Below are 7,468 nucleotides of genomic sequence, written 5' to 3'. Positions count from 1 at the left end.
TGTTGAAAAATATATACGAGACAGTGTAGAATTTAACACGACCTTCAATACTGGAAGACTTGATAAAAGGAAAATAACTTGTATAAAATGTTAAGTATTATATGATAAACCTGTGGGTGAGAGGAAACAGAGATTATGTTTACGTATGGGAGTAAATAGCGATGTTGCAGAGGGAAGGAGAGGAGGAGGAGGAGTATGAGGAGGAAAAGGTTGTGATAAGAATGTTCGGGGAGGAGGAGGAGGAGGACCAAGAGGAGAGGAGAGGAGGAGGAGGTGATGGTCGTGGGTGTTGCTGGGAAGAGGTAATTACATCGTGGTTGTCAAGGGAGGTGGAGGATGAGGTATGGTTTGTCAAGAAGAATTTATGAGTTTTTGTGGCGAAATATATGAGTGTATATATATATATATGTGTGTGTGTGTGTGTGTGTGTGTGTGTGTGTGTGTGTGTGTGTTGTGTGTGTGTGTGTGTGTGTGTGTGTGTGTGTGAATTAATGCATCACTACAATCAACCGAACTGAATCTACCTCAGTGGTGAATATCTTTTAAGCTTCAGTGAATGTTGTGGTGGCTGAGTTCTATAGCTGCAGTGGTGCCGCAGCCTTCAATTAGTGGCACTACAGAAAACTCGGTGGAGGGAGAGGGTGAGAAGAGAGGGGGAGGGAGAGTGAGAAGAGAGGGGGAGGGAGGGGGTGAGGGAGGGTGAGGGAGAACACTTCACTGTATCCCTGCCGCCAGTGAGGGGGATGGAACTTTCTTTTCATCGTCAATATTTATCTTATTTTCTCATTTTCAAGACTTAAGTGAGGTATAAAGTGTGTGTGTGTGTGTGCGTGCGTGCGTCACTTCACTCTATCATTAAAACTTGAAAGTTCCTCATTAGAACATATACACTAACCCTGCACACAGCTTTCATAAACTTAAAACTCTTAAAAACTTTCTCTAATATCAAGTTTTTTTTCCCCTGTATAGTAATTAAGACAACTTTCGTAATAATCGTTCCACAAATTCTTTCATTTCAACATTGAAGAGTTTCTCATTTATTTGATGTTTAATTTACCAACACAATTATTCTACCAGTGTCCGTGTCTGCAGTGTTACGTGATGTCTCGCACCCTCCAGCTCACACCAATACTCTTTAAAAATACAAAATATGGTTTGTCTCTCTATTTGTGCTCGTTTCTTCCACTTTTTTATTAATCTGTAAATTATTTTGATAAATTTTCTTCACAAACATAACTAAGCATCAGTCGACGTAAAATCATCTCGTTTGTTTATATCCAGAGGAATGATTCAAAAGATAAACTCAAGCTCTGTGTACTGCTTCCTGAATATTACACAACTCCCAAAGGCACAGTCACGCACGACCGCTAAATTATTGCATAACTTTCAGTCTTAAAATGTTCTGTTACAAGAGTTTCAGTTTCAACAATAATCTTTTCAGCAGAGTCAAGAAAACACAGATGATTTACCCCGAAGATGATCGTCAACAGTCCTCACAGCTTACACATTGCAACTCTTACCCAATCTTCCGTCCCAGCAGAGTTCGAGCATCAATATTGTCCATGCCACTCTCGCTCAAGTACCTACGAGGATATTGTCGATGTCTCTCACGTTCAAGATAACTGAGGGAATCATGGATACTGTGTTCTGAAAATTTTTGCCTGAGAAAATACACCTAACTTAACCATAACCTAACTTAACCAAATCAAACCTAACCGAGCCTCGTAAAAGTCAATGAAGTACTTAACATTTTGAGGACGATAACTTAAAACAATATTCCCTTAAGCATGATAATTTAAGCTCCAGTACTCAAGGGAGGATTTAAGCCATTTTTATCAAAAGAATAAGGCGTATGTGAGCTTTCTTTTATTCTTTCCACTACAGCAACACATTACGGTAGGAGGCGTCACATTCATCCTTGGTGGTATCTAGGGCCAGACAACCATAACCCGTGGTGCTCAGAACCTTATGTGTTGGGGTCCTTCCGTCTGGCAGCTTCAAAGCCTTGAAATTGTTCCATCCTTTTAGAACAGTCGGGTGAGGATTTCCGATGAGTCTCGGAAGTATTCACGGGATGAAACTGGAGACCTTCTGGGTTTTTTTCCTTGACTTCACTCTGTGTTTTACCGAATCTATTTTTAGGGGAACAGGAGCACGTGTAAGACTGTGGTAACTGGAGAGAGAGAGAGAGAGAGAGAGAGAGAGAGAGAGAGAGAGAGAGATCCAGAGCTAAGGACTAGAACATTACTTTTTTTCTCCCTACTGAGTGGCGGAGTGAGTGAAGATAATCTTAGTTCAATAATCAATACAGACTCCTTTGAATGTGTTTAGTTGCCCTGTACAGTCAACTTAAGTCCGTTCACCTCTCCTCCTGAACCACGACCCCGAGAGATTCAGACTCGTGAACCCGAAGCAGTAGACTGATACACGATTCTATCCACAAAGGCTTCGGATTCACGAGTCTGAATCTCTCGGGGGTTCGTAGTGACTATAATTCAACATCTTTTTCAATTTACTATACCATGAGTGTACTTACATATGAATATCTAAACAACGATATATTACTCCATTGTATAGATACTGTGACAAACTCGTTACTTTGAATACCGGCAGAAAGTGTAAGGAGTTTCACAGTCAATCTCACCGTAAGAACACAACAAACTCGGATTACTGTACAAATGATTAACTTCCATATTCATCCAAAATATTACTGGCAAATAATAACAAAATTCTATCCACTTAGCTGATGGAAAGGACAGACGCATTGTGTTTACTGCTTCGATAAAGACGCCTCGCAGTATCAATATTTAGAGTGTTGTGGGCTGAGGCGGAGGGAGTCGTAATCTCCAGCAGTCCGGATACAGTCACACTCGCGTCACTAAACCCGACACACGATTCCAGAATGACCTGCCCATCTCCATAGCTCTCCCACAACTAATTCCTCTACGTCAAAGCTGTTGTTATTGTTGCGGTTTTGTAAATCAATTGAACTCTTCTGATTTTAAATATTTCTAGGGATAAAGTTATGGTAAAGTCTCTATGTAGTTTCGTCTATTTCGGCGGCCAATCTTGTCCCGTAACGTAGGTGGGTAAAATTACATGCTTACTCGAACCCGAGTTTAAGGGGCAACATTACACATAAACCTTTGATAATCCGAGGCCAGTGAGAGAAATGGGTCGCTTATGATCCACGATAGAGGAGGTAATGCTCACCAGACCAAGAGGACAAGTGACGGTGTTGAGAGAGAACGACTCTGGGTTATACTACTCTTCACTGTTATGCTGTTACCTCCAGCGAAAGATAACACGTTGACGACCATTACCAGAGAGAAGCCGGGGACCAGACCATCTCCCTGACCGTTATGTCGTAAACACAAGGAATATATTCAGGAAAATAATCCTATTTATTTTGGACTTTCCTAAAAAAATTCTCACGTCGAGGACAACAAACACAAATAATAGTAATAATTTCTTTCATGACACTACCACAGCTGTCACCTGAGCTCAGAGTGTAAGTTACCGGCGAATATGCTCGTTCACGCTCCCGACTTCGGACGAGAAAAAAAAAAGTATTAAATTTACCCCAAATAATCTAGATAAAAATACCAGCGTGGTAGTCAATTTCCGATTCTTAACCATATTAGTAAATATTGGAAAGAAACACTTATATTGTTAGAGAAAAGTGAAGTTTTAACCATTTAATTTGTCTCAAATATTACTGTTCGTTTTCTCTGCATTACGATCAGTTCACGACACTTGTCTTCCCCACAACAAACCAATTTCAGGAGTTGAAAAACTAAAAACACCAACTCACAACTTCTCATCCGACACGTCTTAATCAGTACCACAAAATGACTTGTATAACAGTACCTCTTTCCTTAACATTTACCCAAATAAAATATAATGATTTACTTTATCTGGGTCACAACTCAAGAGGTATTGTATCGAATTCGTTCCACCAGTTCAAGATTTAATAGTGTTTCGGAACCGCTTCATTAGAGGTTCGTTCCTCTTAGTGTCGTCTGTCTAGTATGTAAACTGAAGCCCAATATTGTATTATTTTCTTCACTTGTAAGTACTGTAATGTCTGATAAATGGATAGATGGATAGTTTATTACCTTTTCTACAACAGAGGATGGATAAACAGTCTACTCGTGCTGCCATCCTCCTCACGACACCGTCCACTTCTGGTACTCGTCTGCCTCGTCAACACACACTGGGGAAGAAGGATCAACTCGGACGAAAATTTCTCGGTACTGAGTCTGATACTACTGACTACTGAGGCGCCAAAGCTGACCGCTATTCTAGTGACCAATCTTACGTCACAATTCAGTACGTTTTCTTTGGTGATCGAAATAAGAAAAAAATGGTCTAAGTATAATGAATTTGATTTTATTCTGCTTATAAGATACATACAAGTTGAAAATTATTATGCGTATTTTTATGTACTTCGAGAAATATGTTTAGAATTTTACTGAATGTCTTTTTATGAGATGAAACCAAAACATAATAAAAGAACGTTCGCAGTCCATTCTTTTATCCACTAACGATAACATTACTGGTACAGAAACTTTCTTTTTCAACTTTTATTCAACTTATTCTACAACAGCTTATACATGTTATACCTATTGTACATATCTCTCATGACAATGACACTAACTAATCGACTTTTGTTATTTAATGTTTTTGTTCATTCTTGGAATTTTGTGTTAGTCGACTGTAAACATTTTTTTTATATCAAGAGGATGAGTCACACGCTGGTATAGTCCTGGCAGAGTATAGTTAATTATTTGTTATTGTGATAGAGTAATGTTTCGTCTATTCTCAGTAAAGTTTATGATGTTATACTCTCTCTCTCTCTCTCTCTCTCTCCTGTGCATTGTACCATGAATAAATATTTCATTAGCGACACACTGCCAGGTGCCACCAACGTGTGACTCGCCTGTGTAGACTCGTGCATCTCAAGACTAAAAAATTTCTCTGAGCGTTGAGTGAATAATGAGGCGGAGAAGGAGGAGACGTGTGTGAGTGAAAATTATGACCCGACCTTATTATTTTGTCTCGCTGAATGATCAAACACATTATGGCCGGTTTATGTATCGTTCTTTTCTCTGTTTTTAACGTTCTGTTTTATGCATGATGTTAGGTGTGGTATTGAACGATAAATGTTGAGTAAGTGTGTTGAAGCTCTTGACACACACACACACACACACACACTCACCCTTGGTCCTGTAAACACGTTAATTGGACGACAAATATGTAATACGTAAACACAAAGAAATACATGGATAAACACAATAAGTATTCATATTGTGTACTGTATGTGAAAGATAAAGTTTTAGGTTTAATCATTCAACACAACGACAATACACGTGTTGCCCCGGGTCGCTACACTGGAGGTGACTGTCAACTGATCTTATCAGTGTATAGTCAGCTTAAGGTTCATCGATCAACATCCTCGTCCCCAATTATTGCTGGACAAACAGAGGCAAATGACGGAAAGAAACTTATCCATAGTTTACACCCTGACTGGGGATCGAAACCAGGACCAATCACTTGCGAGAAAAGCATGATGACCATTACACTAAAGGTCCAGTAACTACAAAACAAGGGTTGTCAGGAGTGGGATTCGAACCCACGCCCGGAAGACCGGACTGCGACCTGAACGCAGCGCCTTGGACCGCTCGGCCATCCTGACATATAAAATAACAAATCACACTGTGTGTTGAAACAGTATTTCTCATCGCCCAGCTCTCTCAGTAAGTTCCCATCCTAGTGATGGCTCCTCTGAGTCACCATATTAAATGTATGTTAATATTCATGCATTACTTATGCGCAACAAACTACTTCGATGACAAAAAAGTTCCCAAAGTGTCACTCGCTCCCACCCCCCCCCTCAAAAAAGTATCTCTATGATTTTATGTGAGACAATATGACACAACGGACGAAGGCTTTTGACAACCCTACAGAGACAACAGGAGTCACAGTGTTCATTATGAGATTCATCGATCACCTCCGTGAAGATACTTTTTGTACATCTGTTTCTTGTGTCCCTCGTCGTGTGCCTGATCGCCTGTACCAACTTAAACTTTATTAGAACTGAACTACTAAAATGGTTATTGTATGTTCTAGTAATATAAACACTGGCTTGTTTATCACCCATGGCCCATTATCTCCTGGAGTTGTACTGGATTTACGAGACAAATTGGAGGGAATTCATTAACAGTGAGACCCTGAACGGCGGAGCCACCTTGCCTTCCATTAACATCTGCTGGAGGTGTTTCGGGGACAGACAGACAGACGGTCAAGGGAGGAGGACAGTTACAGACGAGACACACGACTGTCCTGAACGAATTGGGACGATTACATGCGCCTGGTACCGTCAATCTATTAAAAATGGTCAATTACCTCCATCCCAATTTGATATCCAGAGACAACAGGTGAATTAATTATCGTATCTTATTAAAAATCATCTTTAATATAATTCTCCCGTTTTTTATCTACTTATTACAAACACAAACACATTCTGAATAGTCATCTTTTTTCCTCTTAATTAGAAAATAAATAATTTTTTATTGTGTTTTAATATCACTTCCTTCACATGCGGATACAACGTTTAGTATAAGTGAGAAACATGAGTCGCTTAAGAACACCCGGTCATATATCCACTTTTCGAAGACATTTGGGATTTCTATCGTGTCCTCTGTGTATAGTTTTCCCTTCAACTCATGGATAAGATATACTAAATCCAGGTCGTCCAAATATCTCCCCATCTCTTCCTTGTGAGAGATTCCGGCCATTCACTCGCTGATGAGAGACGTCCAGTAGCCAGATGCCAGAGTAGCTCGTGTTGTGTGAGGTTTCAGTTACACACAGCTGGCTCGAGATGCCTCTCCTCTGACTGGTGTGTGTTTACAAGGTGGCTCTGTGCATTGCTTCGACTCCTATGGCCATTCCTGTGTTGTTGTTTTCCAGGTGTTCCTCTGATGCTGCCTCAACATGCTTCTCTGTAGTGTTGTTTCCATTTAGAACCATCATTCATCATTTTACTTTAAGGTGGCTGTCTACATCGTCCACACACACACACACACACACACACACACACACACGACCTCTATTAACAGATCTAATTATTAATATATGAGCTAAATAGACAATATTAATGTGCATACACGAAGACGTTGACCAATACAGACGACCTTAGTACTCCACACACTAAGCTTTCAGGACTGACAGATGTGCGGAGGTCTCATCATCTTGCCTCTGAACGCTCCAATGACTTAAAATACTCCATATGAATTAGAACATAGGCAGCAGCATAAATGATCAACTAACACAATAATATAAAGTCAATTTACTCTGTAGTACAATATTATATACTAACTTTAAATTGATATATTAATTCATAAAACTTATGAGACTCAACAAAGCTCTAACACTAAAAATATATTTCCGTTGTACATAAAAA

At 39.8% G+C, this 7,468-nt stretch overlaps 1 non-coding gene across 1 annotated transcript; it reads right to left on the bottom strand.

Moving 5' to 3' along the window:
• Nucleotides 1-5,614: 5,614 nt before the first annotated feature.
• On the bottom strand, nucleotides 5,615-5,698 carry Trnal-cag. The gene has a single exon. It is a non-coding gene; the product is annotated as a tRNA-Leu (tRNA).
• Between the last annotated feature and the right edge of the window lie 1,770 nt (nucleotides 5,699-7,468).

This window comes from Homarus americanus, unplaced genomic scaffold (genome assembly GCF_018991925.1).
Source record: "Homarus americanus isolate GMGI-L3 unplaced genomic scaffold, GMGI_Hamer_2.0 scaffold467, whole genome shotgun sequence".
Classification (NCBI taxonomy): domain Eukaryota; kingdom Metazoa; phylum Arthropoda; class Malacostraca; order Decapoda; family Nephropidae; genus Homarus; species Homarus americanus.
Note: the sequence above shows the minus strand (reverse complement) of the source record. Positions and strands in the feature narration are given on the sequence as shown.